Raw genomic sequence first — 16,460 nt, 5'->3', positions numbered from 1 at the left:
TTGAAGAAGCTAGACGATCAATCACAAGCTCTCGTACATCTTGGCATCGAACCCGGTTCGAAAGCCTATCGTCTCTACAATCCTAGCACGAAAAGGATAGTAGTCAGCCGAGATGTAATATTTGAGGAAGAAGTAGCTTGGAATTGGAAGGGAGATGATAAAAGGAAGAACAACTCCGGAAGCTTTCAGATGACGTGGGGAACTACACTAGATGTAGGCACTGGCCCTTTTACGACTGGGACACATCAAGAAAGCAGTGTTACAGAAACAGAGCATCTCAATGATGAAACAGAGCATATTAGTGACGAAACAGAGCATATTGTCGAAGAAACAGAGCAATATGCAGGAGAAACAGACGAGCAGGACGAGATTCAGGAAGTAAGACGTTCATCACGACAGACAAGTAAACCAAGTTATCTTCAAGATTATATTCTACTTGCCGAAATAGAATGTGAGTTGTTACTCCTTTCTATTAACGATGAACCGACCTGTTTCAAAGAAGCAAAGAAGAACAAAAGATGAACTAATGCGTGTGAAGACGAGATTCATTCAATCAACATAAACAAATCATGGACACTTGTGGACAGACCAGCCGGAGCAAAAATCATTGGTCTCAAGTGGATTTTCAAAGTAAAAAGAAACGCGGATGGATCAATCAACAAGTTCAAAGCGAGACTCGTAGCTAAAGGTTATGTGCAAGAACATGGGATCGACTTTGATGAAGTGTTTGCCCCAGTAGCTCGGTTAGAAACTATAAGACTTCTAATTGGGTTAGCTGCTGCAAACAAGTGGGAGATTCATCATCTAGACGTCAAGACAGCGTTTCTACATGGAGAATTGAATGAAGATGTCTATGTCTCTCAGCCTGAAGGGTTTGAAAAGAAGGGAGAAGAACATAAGGTTTTCAAACTCTCAAAAGCTTTATACGGATTAAAGCAAGCTCCGCGTGCGTGGAACACGAAACTTGATCAGACTCTAAAGCGACTAGGATTCAAGAGATGCAGTAAGGAAAGCTCGGTCTATCGCAAAGATGATAATGGAAAGCTTCTCATTGTTGCTATATATGTGGACGATTTATTTGTCACAGGAAACTCAGCAAAAGAAGTCTCAGACTTCAAGATCAATATGTCAAAGAATTTTGATATGTCTGACTTGGGGCTATTGACTTATTATCTTGGGTTAGAAGTAAAGCAAAGCGAGAAAAGCATAACCATTACTCAAGAATCCTATGCACGAAGAATTTTAGAAGAAGCTGCACTAAGTGATTGTAATCCAGTAAGTATACCGATGGAGTTTGGTCTACAGCTCTCAAAAGGCCTCGACGAACCAGAGATAGACGCTACTATGTATCGAAGAAGAATAGGATGTCTCAGGTATCTTATGCACTCGAGACCGGACATGGCATTTGCAGTCGGCATCTTAAGCAGATATATGCATTCCCCACGAGCTTCACACGGCAATGCACTAAAGCAAGTGTTAAGATACTTGAAAGGGACTGTCGGATATGGTCTGTCATATAAGCAAGGCGGATCAATGAAGCTCATCGGCTACAGTGACAGCAGTCACAACACAGATCCAGATGACGGAAGAAGCACGACAGGACATTTGTTTTGTCTTGGTGAAACACCAATAACATGGTGTTCACAGAAGCAAGACACAGTGGCATTATCCTCTTGTGAAGCAGAGTACATGGCTGCAACAGAGGCGGCAAAGCAAGCCGTATGGTTACAAGATTTGGTGTGTGAAATTACAGGTAAAGAAGTGAAGAAAACTATGATTCGTGTCGACAACAAATCAGCAATCTCACTAGCAAAGAATCCTGTGTTTCACCGCAAGAGTAAGCATATCCAAAAGCGTTTTCATTTTATTCGTGAACGAGTGGAGAAAGATGAGATCGATGTGGAACATGTACCCGGAACAGAGCAAAAGGCAGACATTCTAACCAAAGCCTTGGCAAGGATAAAGTTCAAGGAGATGAGAGAGATGATTCAAGTTCAAGATCTAAGCAAAAATGGATTGAAGCTTAGAAGGGAGAATGTTGGATAAGCTTCAAGAAGTTTACTTAGGAAGCAAGTTATTCATTAAGATAAGTAGAATAACATATGGATTAGGATATAAGTTATGTTTCCTAGTTCTAAGAGGTTTAGGTTTATGATAAGTTCCTAGATCAACTTGTAATAGGTAAAGCTAAGACCTATATATATGAATCTATAATGTAAGGTGATCATACAAGTAAAGAGTTTAATAAAAACTAAAGAAACTGTTTTGTTAACAAAGTCTTGCATATACACAAACGATTCTGAGCCTTTAGCCGGAAGATACTCTCTCGACGACGCCCTAGCAAGGGAATGGTGCTCAAACTAGAAGAAGGAGCATTCCCCCGCCACAGTGCGACGAACGCTGATTCAAGCTCAGAGCCCTCCAGGTACCGTGACAATTAGGTCTGATGCAGCGTGGAATCCTCGGGGAACATCAGCGGGTTTGGTATGGGTTGTCCATTCCCCCTCGGACATTCAACTCTTCAAGACAGTGTTTTCTCACGTGACTTCGGCACCAGTGGCAGAATCTTTAGCCTTGTTCGAAGCTGTCAGAGAGGAACTGAAGGCGGTGTGCTTCGAATCTGATTCGTCACAACTGATCAAAGCTGTAAACTCTAGAACCTGCGTACCGGAGCTCTATGGAGTAGTTGTAGACATCATATATTTGCTTCTGCTTTCGAATATATATCTTTTGCTTGGTTCTTTGGAGAGAAAAATGGCCAGGCTGATATGTTAGCAAAGTCTGCTTTGATTTCATTTGAAGTTCGTTTGATGGAGTATTTACAACTCCCAACGAACTGCTTTTATGATTAATGAAATATGTGTTACAAAAAAGAAGAAGGAAAACATAGCTAATCTTAAAAAACATGAATTTAAATTGTAGAAATTGTCTTTGAGTTATCAAAGAAGAAGAGTTGTTTCTTCTTCTAGCGGCTAAGTATGGAAGATGGGCCAAGTGTGTACGAAGCCCATGGAAGACATTTATGACCGTTAGGCCCGGCAGAGAGTAGCGTGCACGTGGCGCGCGCGTGCCTTTGTTTCCTTATTTGAGCAAGAACAGTTCGAAGAACAGAGCTGCTCTGTTTCATGCAGAAGAAGAAGTCGGCTTGGAAGCACGTTTGGTCTCTTCTGTCTACATGGGTTAATTGTACAGAACTAACTATGGTTGAGTTAAGTGGTTGTAAGTGTATATAATCTAAGTGATTCTGCTGGATTCCGAATCTCAGATCCCGGCGAGACGTAGGGCGAAGTGAAAGTGCCTGAACTCGTTAAAATTTGCTGTGTTCTGTTTTCTTATTTCATTACACGAGAGAGAGAGAGAGAGAGAGAGAGAGAGAGAGAGAGAGAGAGAGAGAGAGAGAGAGAGAGAGAGAGAGAGAGAGAGAGAGAGAGAGAGAGAGAGAGAGAGAGAGAGAGAGAGAGAGAGAGAGAGAGAGACTCCTCCTTTTCGTTCTTTGGAGACGAGATTCCGTCGTCTTTCCTGGAAACGAGATTCCGTCGTCTTTCCCAGCGGTTTGGTTTCTTTTATCCCAACCGGCTCAGTTTGATTAAACCGATGTAAACCCAACAAACTCAATGTTTTATACGTGGATATTTTACCAGGACCAGGAAAACTAAACTGAAATCGACTTTAAAATATTTGATGTGAAACCGAAAAAAAATATATTATGTACCTAATTAAGTTTAACTAGATTCTAACCCGCACACCCGTGCGGGTATACTATGTATATATAACTAATACGAAATATGTTCAAATCTATTTTTTTTACAATATGAAATTTTATATATAATTTTATGATAATGTTGTTCTATTTTGACAGTATTAATATATCAATGTTTATATTTTTATTAATAATTTAATATTAGGGTTTGTAAGGTTTAATATTTTTCAGAAGTGTAAAACTTTTGTTTAGGGGTGTGCGTTCGGGTACCCATTCGAATTCGGTTCGGATCTATTCAGGTTTCGGATTTTCGGGGTCAAAGATTTCAGCTCCATTCGGGTATTTCTAAATTTTGGTTCGGGTTCGGTTCGGATCTTTGCGAGTTTGGTTCGGGTTCGGCTAACCCATTTAAATTATTTTTTAAAATTTTAAAATTCATTATATACTTTAATTTTTTAAAATCTATAAAAATATATATATATATATATATATATATATATATATATATATAACATATAAATTTGAAAAGCATATGTCAAAATACCTAAACTTAACACATAAATTGATTTGCTTTGAGTGTTTGGATAGAAAATCAATAGATATTTAAGTATTTTTGGTGTTTTAAGTATATTTTAGTTATTTTAGACATATTTTTTCAAGTATTTTGGAAAATTTAAAAGCATTTTATATATTTTGGATGTTTTTATTATACATTATATCTAAAACTAATTAATATATTTAGTTATATAAATCTATTTTGGATATATTCGGGTACCCGAAATACTTCGGTTCAGATCGGGTTTGGTTTTATAAAACCGAAATTTTGAACCCATTCGGATATTTAGTCAATTCTGGTTTGGGTTCGATGCTACTTTTCTGAATCGAGTTCGGTTCAATTTTTTGGATTCAGATTTTTGTCCAGTCATACTTTTGCTGGTAGACATTTTCTTACCGTGATTTTAATGATGGATTCTGTTGTAGAGAGAAGTAATAGGTAAGCAATATATATATATATATATATATATATATATATATAAATACTGTTTGATTAAAGTTTTCAAAAAAAATATTTCTTTATTGTTAGGCTTAATATAATTACGAATATTACTTTTTGTAAGAATAATCCATTGTCACATAACATAAACGTAATCAGATCAGGAAGGATATATTTTTTGGTGATTTAACACTTAATTGGGATTTTAATATTTATATTTTGCTTGATTGTAGGCATGCTTCGGTTTGGAGTACTCTTTTTTAATATTAATAGATTGTCATATAACAAAAAGATAATCTAGTTAGAAAGTTTAGACTTTTTGGTGGATGTCGATTGTTAATAATAGAACTTTCTTATTAATATGATAAATCAGCTATGCATTTATTTGGTTAGATATTTTGTTATTAATACAGTGGCATATTTTGTAATTATTAGGGTGATAAAAGGGTTAATTCTCAAATGTACTTCAGTTTTAATAGAATAGACTAGTCTAAAATTCTGATCCGAATAGACCACACCTGATAAGAATCGATTCATAACCAACCTATAAACATGATGTTCAAAACTCTAATTTCATATATTATGTTTCATATATTTAGTAGAAATGTGTTTTTATTAGCAATCTTTATTATTATTCTTATTTTTAAGTAATATAAGATTTTACAAATCAAATTTAGATTTAAAAATATTTAACTTTCAATTATTAATAGTTTGTTTCTGATTATTTTATAAAAGATAAATTATATATTTTGGAAGAAAAAAATTGATGAAATTCGAGCATATTGAGTGCTTATAGATCCTAAATACCCAGATCCAATTAACAAAAACGCTGCGTTTTGTCTAGGGCGATTTTTTTGGCGATTTGCGAGCGTTAGAGATCGGAGTTCGACTGATGGATCTGGCCGTCCCGCCAGATCTGTCTGTCTCATCAGAGGATGCGACTGGGTTAAAGGATGTGGTAGGATCGGAGAAATCAAAGGGTGAGAGATTCGAAGTGATTTGGGTAAGGTAGTCGATGGAAAGTGAGTTGGATATTGCGCAAGATAAGAAGGCTTTGAGGAAGCATCAAGTTGAGGTTCTGGAGAAGGATGGGTTGAAAACGATTGAGATTCCGGATGAGATCGTTGAGAACGCCACTCCGCTGTGGGAAGATTTTGTGATAGGGAAGTTTCTGGATCAAGCGCCTCACATCGCAAAGGTCCATATGGTTCTTAATAAGATCTGACGTTATGGGGATTCCTCTGCGAAGATTGAGGTTTATGAGGTCAATCCTACCATGTTGAGGTTCAAGGTCTCAAATCCGAAGGTAAGAGAGAAGATTGTGCGTAGAGGGATGTGGAATATAGTAGGAGTTCCAATGCTTGTTACACGTTGGTCTCCTAAACTGAAGGGTGAGGAACAAGAGGATGAAGCAATGCCTATGTGGGTTCACTTAGAGAAGGTGCCACTTCACATGTATTCTTGGGAAGGGTTCAGTTTCATCACTAGTCCAATGGGTGTACCGGTGAAGCTCCATCAAGAAACAATAGCGTGCACTAATTTGGAGGAAGCAAAAGTCTTTGTCAAGGTTGATACTTCTAAGGTTCTGCCGAGGGAGATCACTTTTACTAAAGGAGGGGAACAATTCACGGTTAAATATTACTACCCTTGGCTTCCGGCAAGATGCAAGTTGTGTGATAAATGGGGACATGGTGAGGCAGTCTGTGCTATGAATAGTAAGCGGAATAAGCACAGGAGTAGGTCGGAGAATAAAGCTAGACAATGTAGTCCTGTAAAGGTTTTAGAGAAGGAAAAAGGGGAGGAAGAGAAAGATGCAGAGGGAAGTAATCCAGTGAAGGAAGATAGAGATACTGAAGTAGGTGTGAAGAGCAATGGTAAAGAGGATAATGACTGGTTGACTCCAGCAAAAGGGGGTAAAGGGCAAGTATCTCCTGCTCTGGATTCTAAGGGTATTGTAATTTCGGCTTCTAAATTCTCAATTCTTTTTGATGAGAGGGAGGAAGGCGAAATTTCAATGGATGATCAAGAGATTATTGGTGAGGATGATGCTGATCCCCGAGAAGAGGTGTTGCTTGAGGAAAGAGTTAAGGAATGGGGGAAGTTGGGAGTGCAAAAAGGGAGGAAGAGAGGTCAGAAGACTAAGGCTCGGGATCCTAATCCTAGTAAGAGCTCAGGGTCTTCTCGCCATAAACATTAATCCATGACGAGCTTCTTCTAGAATGTCTGTGGTTTCAACAAAAATCTTAAACATTCTGTAGTTCATGAGTGGATGAGAAGCAATAATATGGAGTTTGGGTGTATTTTGGAGACGAGAGTAAAGGAAGGTAAAGCGAGAAGGATTTTGAATTCTGTTTTTAAAGATTGGTCGAGTATTACAAATTATGAGTATAGTAGTGGTGGAAGAATTTGGGTGGTTTGGAAGGATACTGTTTGTATGACTCCAATTTACAAAACAGATCAAATGATAACTTGTTCAGTGGGGATTCAAGGGCATGAGGAGTTTTTTTGTTCTTTCATTTATGCGAGCAATGATATGGAAGAAAGGAATGTACTGTGGTAGGATCTCTGTCATCATCAAAATTCTGCTTCGTTTCAAGGCAAAGCTTGGATGATTATGGGGGATTTCAACGAAATTTTGGATGTGGAGGAGAGTTCGGGTCCGTTGAGTCAGGGGAGAGTCTCAGGAGGTATGTGGGAATTTCAGAAGATGGTTCTTCACTGTAGGTTCTCGGATATGGCTTTCCAAGGCCCTTTGTTTACGTGGTGCAATAAGAGAGATGAAGGAGTTATTTGTAGGAACTGGATAGAGTTCTAGTGAATGATATACCGTTGCTAAGATTTCCTAGTGCTTATTCAGTTTTTGAACCGGGAAGTTGTTCAGATCACATGAGATGTAAGCTTCAGATCCTGCCTCAAAGTGAGAAAATCAGAAGACCTTTCAAGTATGTCAATGCTATTGGGAGTTTGCCAAGTTTTTTGTCTACGGTGAAGGAGTTTTGGGATACTACTCCAAGACTATTCCACTCTACCTCTGCTATGTTCCGGTTCTCCAAGAAATTAAAGAGTTTGAAACCTATCATCAGGAATTTAGGTAGAGAGAAGCTGGGTAATCTCACTAAAAGGACAAAGGAGGCTCATATAGAGTTGTGTGAGAAACAGCAGCAAACACTCTTTAACCCGTGTGAAGAATATGTTAAGGAGGAAGCTGAGGCTTACGGAAAATGGCTTCATGTAGCTGAGTTGGAAGAAAATCATCTGAAGCAGAAGGCAAAACTTCATTGGCTAGAGGTTGGTGATCAGAACAATAAGGCGTTTCACAATGCTATTTGTTCTCGTCAGGCTCAAAACATTATCAGAGAGATTCGGTGTGCTGATGGCAGAACAGTTACTAGTCAAGGTGAAATAAAAGTGGAGGCAAAGCGGTTCTTTTCGGAGTTTCTTAATTGTCAACCTGCAAACTATATAGGAACCACTAAGGAGGAGTTAGAGAATTTGCTTGGATTCAGATGTAGCTTGGAGGATTGTGAGATGTTGGATAAGGAAGTTTCTGAGGAGGAGATAAGACGTATGCTGTTTACAATGCCTTCTAACAAATCACCAGGTCCAGATAGGTATCCCTGTGAGTTTTTTTAAAGCCTCTTGGTATATCCTAGCACATGATTTCACCATTGCAGTACAGTCTGTTTTCCGGTTTGGTTTCTTGCCTAAGGGGATTAATTCTACTATCTTAGTTCTGGTTCCAAAAAAGATAGACTCGATGGAGATGCGGGATCATCGTCCTATTGCTTGTTGCAATGTTCTTTATAAGGTGGTGTCGAAGATATTGGCAAACAGGCTCAAGATGCTTCTTCCTCGGATTGTCTCTTCAAATCAATCTGCTTTTATTCAAGGTAGACTGCTGATGGAGAATGTGTTATTAGCTTCTGAACTGGTGAAAGATTATCATAAGGAGGATGTTTCTCCTCGATGTCTCATGAAGATCGATATATCAAAGGCATTTGATTCAGTCCAGTGGTCGTTTGTGTTGAGAAGTTTGGAAGCAATAGGTGTTCCGAGCAAGTTTATTCACTGGATCGAACTTTGCATTACTTCCCCTTCGTTTTCTGTACAAGTGAATGGGGAGTTAGCTGGCTACTTCCAGAGCAAGAGAGGGTTGAGGCAAGGCTGTTCCTTATCACCATATTTGTTTGTGCTGTGCATGAATGTTCTGTCTCAGAAAATTGATAAGGCTGTAGTGGAGAAGAAGTTTGCCTTTCACCCAAGGTGTAAAACTATAGCTTTAATTCATCTCTGTTTTGCTGATGACTTAATGGTCTTTGTGGAAGGTTCTAAAAAATCAATAGAAGGAGCGCTTGCTGTGTTTGATGAGTTTGCACTCTGGTCTGGATTGAGTATCAGCACAGAGAAATCTACTATCTTTATGGCGGGAGTTAAGAGTGAAGAGAGGAGAAGTATTCTGTCGAATTTTCCATTTGCTGAGGGAAAGCTGCCAGTTAAGTATTTGGGTCTTCCTCTTATGACGAAGGCAATGCGAAAACAGGATTACTTGCCTCTGGTGGAGACGATTCAAAGTAGGATCAATACTTGGTCTTGTCGGCTTCTTTCTTTTGCTGGCAGACTGCAGCTGATTAGAGCAGTGATAATGAGTATCATGTTGTAAGTAACATGTGAAGGTGTTGTTGTGTTATTCAATATCAAAGACAAGAGGCTCCTTATATATGGAGCTTAGACCGTCTATTACAAGTCTCATAAGCAATGTGGGACTCTCTTAAACATTAAGAGAAGTCGCCATCATTAACCCAAAATAAGACAAGGCCCGATCAACATAAGGATGGCCGGTTTAATACAAAGTCGGTTATAAGCATTCTTAAACCGGATGGTTTACAACATATCATAAATTTTTGGATTTCTGTTTTTAGATTGCCAAGTAAGTGTATTCATGAAGTGGATCAGCTCTGTGCTTCTTTCTTATGTACAGGACCAGTTCTTAAATCCACAGGCGCTAAAGTGGCTTGGAGAGATGTATGCAAGCTTAGAAGTGAAGGTGGTTTGGGGATTAGAAATTTAAAAGAAGTAAATAGAGTGAATGGTATGAAGCTTATTTGGAGGTTGCTCTCGGGAGATTCTCTATGGGGTGATTGGATTCGAGAAAACCTTCTAAAGAGGAAGAATTTTTGGTCTCTTAAAGAGAATACTCAAGCTGGCTCTTGGATGTGGAGGAAGATACTCAAGCTTAGGGAGGTTGCAAGGTTTTTTTATAAAAGAGAAGTGGGGAATGGTAGGACTACGTCATTCTGGTACGACAATTGGTCTACTAAACGGATTTTGATTGATATATGTTGGGGTCGAAATCGGACAAGGCAAAGTTGGAATCCAAATTTCCTTTAAAAATTATTTACTTAGAAATCTTTTACGGTTTTTCGGAAAAGATTAACTTATACGAAAAATTTACGGAAAAATCTTGTTTTAAAAGAACGATTCTTTAAAAACGACGATTTCCTAATCAACGACTTAAGAAATTAACGATTTCTTAAACGGCTTGAGAAAGTTTACGATTTCTTAAAATAAACGGAACATTGTTATCAAAGGTCCAAATATCCGCAAACAAGCATCCTGAGAGAATCGTAGCTTCGCGATGGTTCCAAACGTTCGGACAACGGACCATAACCCACGGCACAAACCCGATCGCGATGGTGATCGGGTCACGGATAAGAGCTCGGTTGCTATAGCGAACGGATCAAGATACCACGCTCGGTCGCTATAGCGACCGAGCTCCGATTACAGCTTGGTCGCTATAGCGACCGAGCCACGAGCAAGGCTCGGTCGCTATAGCGACCGAGCTGAGGATAGATCTCGGTCGATATAGCGACCGAGCTGCGGACAAAATTTGGTCGCTGTAGCAATCGAGCGTTCGTGCATCGATCATTCTCCGAAACGTCCAAAGTCTTCCGAAACGACGACACGACATAAAACTATGCATTCTCGACTATCCATATAGCCGTTCTCCAAAACTTACGACTATCCGTTTCTTGATCTCTCGATCAAATGGAATCGTCGTTTGGTTTACGATAAAACCGCGGAAACTTAACCATATCGGAAAAATCGTAAAAAAGTCTCGAATCAAAAATACGGCCCAAAAGAGGTCCTAAACTTGACTCGAGGCCCACTTGCGATTTCATAAAAACCCATAAACCTTATGACGGTTTATGCTTGGTGGATAAGCATCAGTTTCCGCGAAAAAAAAAATGGAAATTTTCCGCAGATAATCATGAAAATCGGAAAAAATGGAATATTCCCATTTTTCGACTATGACGGTTTAAGGGCAAAAGGGGGAAGCGTAAACCGACCTTGGAGGGAGTATATAAGGAGTTCAACGCGAGAGGCATAGAGGCATCACCTTTTCCAGAGCAAACTAGCACTTAGAGCATTTTAGTTAACTTTCCGTTTTTGTTTTTCGAGCTGCGACTCAACTAGCAAAAAACGTCACCAAGATAGTTGACTTCGCGGTGGTAGATAGCCCGGCTATTTATAACGCGATTATGGGAACACCATGGCTAAACGCCATGAAGGCCGTTCTCTCGACTTATCACTTGGGCGTCAAATTCCCAACCAGGACTGGAGTCGCCACAATCTGGGGTTGTCAAAAAAAATCGCGACTTTGTTTCCTAGCGGAGCATAAGTTAAGGCAGGTAACGACGACATTCACGGTTAAACGCAAGCGAAGCCAACCTTCCGCCGAAGATGCCCCGACAAAGGGCACAGTGACGCCTTCTGCAGAAGCACTAAAGCGGTCGACGAAAAACTAACCGACGAGTATACACACTCGCGGCATAATCAGAACTACGAGATGACTTGATCCTCAAAAGAGGTACGTAGGCAGCCCGTCGAAACCTGGCGAGTTCAGCTATCCCCCTTGCCAAAAAGGGGGGGGGGGGAGTGGGTGCGTATACTTGTATACTCCCACAAAAAAAAAAGTTTACCCTTACTTGTATTCGAAATTTTCGAAACTTTTTCTATAAAATTCTCTTTCTCAATCTATCGATTCTTAAACATTCCAGAAAACGAAAACCGTATCCTCAAGAAAATGCGAGACGTCGCAGTTTTACTGAAGATACTTAATTTGTATTATCCGTCGAAATAGTCCGTCTGCGACTTTAAACATTTAATCAAAATAGTCCGTCCGCGACTTTAAGACAACCATTAAAACTGTCCCTCCGCGACTTTAAAAACGAAAACAAACCCGTCGATTGGCCCCGACGGACAAATAAAGAAACGTTTCACTTAAACAAATTCGTAGTCAGATCTTTTCACAAGATCCTCTTACATCCGACCAGGTTACCATAGCGCGCTATACAAGAAAATCGAAATTTCGTCTAGCACTTCGTAAAGGAAGTCGCTCGGTTCGTACCCAGAAAAATCGTATAAGCCGATAACATTTCGCGGATTTTAAAACGGTACGAATCAGGTCGAAATCTCAAACATGCAAACGGAAGCCGATCAGTCGTCGCATAGCCTTGATGCTGAGAGTAGACCTAGGTCTTGCCCTAAGCCCAGTCTTGTTGGCACTTAACATCTCACAGACATAGTATTAAATACGAGATCCCAAAACATGTCTCTTATCGCTTACACCTAAAACGCTCGCCAAAAAGCAGAATACGAACCAAGCGATGAATTAAGAGTTAGAATATGAACTGACTACTCGCATTATATCCTCTACACTTGGCGAAAGTTTAAATCAGATCATAAAACATAAATCATCAAAAAAACTTACTTCATATTTATAAAAAAGCCGCGCGAAGACGGCAGGGATTCAAAGCCTTAAAAGGCATGTCCCGAAAAATATAAAATTACGCAACCTACTACGGTCGCGGCATAAACAGATAAAACGGCCACACTTGGCCACGGAAATACAAAGATAAGGGAAAACATTTTTCCGAAAGATTCAGTAAAGGATAAAATCATCCGACGACGAAGTTCCGAACTCCGTCGGATAAGTCACCTCATCTTCACCTCCCTCCGCTTCGGTCGCGACCTCCACCGTGTCATGAGAAACAGGAATCGGCTCCCAGAGTCCCCAGATATTTTCCTCGATGGGAGGAACAAGCGACTCGGCATGAACATTGTCCTTCATGCCATCCTGCATGAGGCTCAACTCCTCTTTGTAAACGTAATCCCTCTGCTAAGTCCTCGTGAGAGCTCCAACCGATCCGCGACACTCGCGAAAATCGCCTACCGCGGCATCGCCGCCCGGAGATTGTAATACTCCTCCTGGAAATGCGTCGCCCGATTCTGCATCTCGGCGGCAATCTCCCGCTTGGCCTGTCTCCTCGCTCGGCGAATCTCTCTAGCATGATCGGCGGCAGCTCTTAAATTTCGCTCTAAGGTCTCCTCTTGGAGTCGCGCCAAGTCATTCGCGTTCTTCTCCGCTTTGAAGCGCCAGATTCTTGATTCTCTCTGACTATCCACCAACGCCGAGCCAAAATGGTTCATCGCCTGCGAAATTCGAAGATAGAATTTTTATTCGGATAAATAAAGAGAATGAAGGAAGAAATAGAAACTAACCCCGTTCACCACGCGAGAAGTCTCCGCCAATACTTCAGGTCTTTTCTCTGTTTCCTCCACAAAGGGGAACTGGACAGGATGATCGGAAAGACCGGAAAAGAAATCGTCAAAGTTGGGAATTTGCGCGTCACTCGAACCGCTCCCATCGCCAAAGCCTAGAGACGGATCCCATCCCGGAAGTGGAGAATCGTCAGGAGGAAAGTCTTGTTCCTCGACCTCGATGTCTTTATTTTTCCGCGGCAACTCAGGCGATCTCTCGACCGGAACACGCTCCGGGAGATGCTCAAAGGGCGCAAAATCAATCTTACCCTCTGCCTCGAAGTCAGAGTGAACCAATCGGATCGCCTTCTGAACCCTATGACGGGTAAAACTGGTCCACCAATGAGCACCGCTCCTCATCGCATCCTTCACCTCCATAATGTCCCTAGGTCAGGGATGGACCACGCTGATGTACGAAAGGGGATTTGGAACCGTCCGAAACATCGGAATAAACTCCTCCGCGACAGACGCAGCGTTAAGTCGGACGTAGAAGAAGAATTGTCTCTAATTGTTAAAATTGGAAACAGTTCCCCTTACTACCAGCATTATGGGACGAGGAGTCAATCGCCAGGAGGCAGACTCCTTGTTGTATTGCAGCCTCAGAAGTGCCTCAAAATGGTCGGCAGTGAGGGATAAGCCGCGCTCGTAACTCAGAATTACGAGACCGATAAGGATCTCGAAACTCATAGGGCTCAGCTGGTTTAACGAAACCTGAAAACGGTCCAGTACACGGATAATGATCTCAGGAATCGGAAACCAGATACGACAGCGCGTTAGAACGGCCTCGTAACACGTGAAGTAGCCTTACGGAGGATGGTCGGCGCTTTCTCCGACCCTATGAATCTGGAACTCAACCGCGTCCGGGACTCCGGCAAACTTCCGAAGCGTCTCGAGAAAAAGATCAGTGGTCTTACTCGGCAGGTGGGCCCCCGTTTTCCGAGATCGACAGATCGGAAACTTTTCTTCTCCGAGACGTTTGATACGATCACTGCTTGCTCTCCAATACGCATCGCGTTCAGCCGCATTTGGAGGAAGTTCGAACTCGGCCTTCGGAACGAGGAGTTCTTCGTCTTGATTGTAAACGGGAGAAGAAGTCACGGGAGTCTTCTTCTTGGAAGACTTCTTTCCGCTCCTAAACAACTTTGACATTTTGGAGGATTTTCTTTCTAAAAAAAGAAATTTTCTTGAGAGAATTCTTCAAAGCAAGTCTTATGAAAGATAGGTGAGTAAAAATGAAAGAGTTACCCCCTCTTTTATAACTTCAGGATTTACTATTCAAGTTCGGACTTTTGGATACCTAACTTGGCCTAAAAACTCGCCTAAACTGACCTAACCATACGACAAAATCTCGTCAACCCACGATTCTACTGCACTGGGGGCTAACTGTTGGGGTCGAAATCGGACAAGGCAAAGTTGGCATCCAAATTTCCGTTAAAAATTATTTACTTAGAAATCTTTTACGGTTTTTCGGAAAAGATTAACTTATACGAAAAATTTACGGAAAAATCTTGTTTTAAAAGAACGATTCTTTAAAACGACAATTTCCTAATCAATGACTTAAAAAATCAACGATTTCTTAAACGGCTTGAGAAAGTTTACGATTTCTTAAAAAAAACGGAACATTGTTATCAAAGGTCCAAACATCCGCAAACAAGCATCCTGAGAGAATCGTAGCTTCGCGATGGTTCCAAACGTTCGAGCCACGAGCAAGGCTCGGTCGCTATAGTGACCGAGCTGCGGATAGATCTCGGTCGCTATAGCAACCGAGCTGCGGACAAAGTTCGGTCGCTGTAGCAATCGAGCGTTCGTGCATCGATCATTCTCCGAAACGTCCAAAGTCTTCCGAGACGACGACACGACATAAAAGTATGCATTCTCGACTATCCATATAGCCGTTCTCCGCAACTCACGACTATTCGTTTCTTGATCTCTCGATCAAATGGAATCGTCCTTTGGTTTACGATAAAACCGCGGAAACTTAACCTTATCGGAAAAATCGTAAAAAAGTCTCGAATCAAAAATACGGCCCAAAAGAGGTCCTAAACTTAATTCGAGGCCCACTTGCGATTTCTTAAAAATCCATAAACCTTATGACGGTTTATGCTTGGTGGATAAGCATCAGTTTCCGCGAAAAAATGGAAATTTTCCGCAGATAATCATGAAGATCGGAAAAAATAGAATATTCCCATTTTTCGACTATGACGGCTTAAGGGCAAAAGGGGAAAGCGTAAACCGACCTTGGAGGGAGTATATAAGGAGTTCAAGTCGAGAGGCATAGAGACATCACCTTTTCCAGAGCAAACTAGCACTTAGAGCATTTTAGGCAACTTTATGTTTTTTGTTTTTCGAGCTGCGACTCAACTAGGTTTAGCCACCTTCGGGTATTAGAACTAGGATCTCGCCGACAGCTCTCGTAGCCGAAACACGTTGTCATGTTGTTGTCACGCTTATACGCAGATTCAGAATAAAACCCTTCTTGCTCTCTTATTACGATTTTTATTTTTATTTTCCGTTATTGTCGTGTTCTGATTGCTTGACGTGTGGTTTCTCAGAAATCCGGGACCTTCTGGGAAATTAGAGTTTTCCTACTTTCCTAAAATATACTAAATATTGATGGTGTGAATTTCGGTTCCCACAATATATTGGGTGAAGGTGGTATTATTGATTTGGGCATAAGCAGAGCAGCAACAGTAGAAGAGGCAGTTAAGAGGATTCGAAGAAGAAGAAGCTATCATACTGTGTTGCTTAATTCAATAGATGCTGAATTGGTTTCTTTGAAGGGGAATATGAAGGGCAGTGGTGATGATTGTAGTTTATGGAGAGATAGAGTGGGGTTCAAAAAGCGTTTTTCAACGAAGGAAACTTGGATGATGACGCGGGTTTCTTACATACAGAACAGTTCGGAGAAGAGTGTTTGGTTTTCTAAGGCGACTCCTAAATTTGCTTTCATGACGTGGGTTGCAATGTTGGACCGACTCTCGACGATGGATAGAGTAGTACGTTGGAGTCAAGGGGTGGATGGTACCTGTGTTCTTTGTAGAAGTGATGCAGAATCCCGTGATCATCTCTTTTTCAGTTGTTCCTTTACTTCTATGGTTTGGGAGCATCTTGTTATTGGGGTGATGGGAATCTCTTATACTATGGACTGGTCTGAGATTAGTCCAA

Source organism: Raphanus sativus, chromosome 6 (assembly GCF_000801105.2).
Source record: "Raphanus sativus cultivar WK10039 chromosome 6, ASM80110v3, whole genome shotgun sequence".
Classification (NCBI taxonomy): Eukaryota; Viridiplantae; Streptophyta; class Magnoliopsida; order Brassicales; family Brassicaceae; genus Raphanus; species Raphanus sativus.
This window is presented reverse-complemented; position numbering follows the sequence as displayed.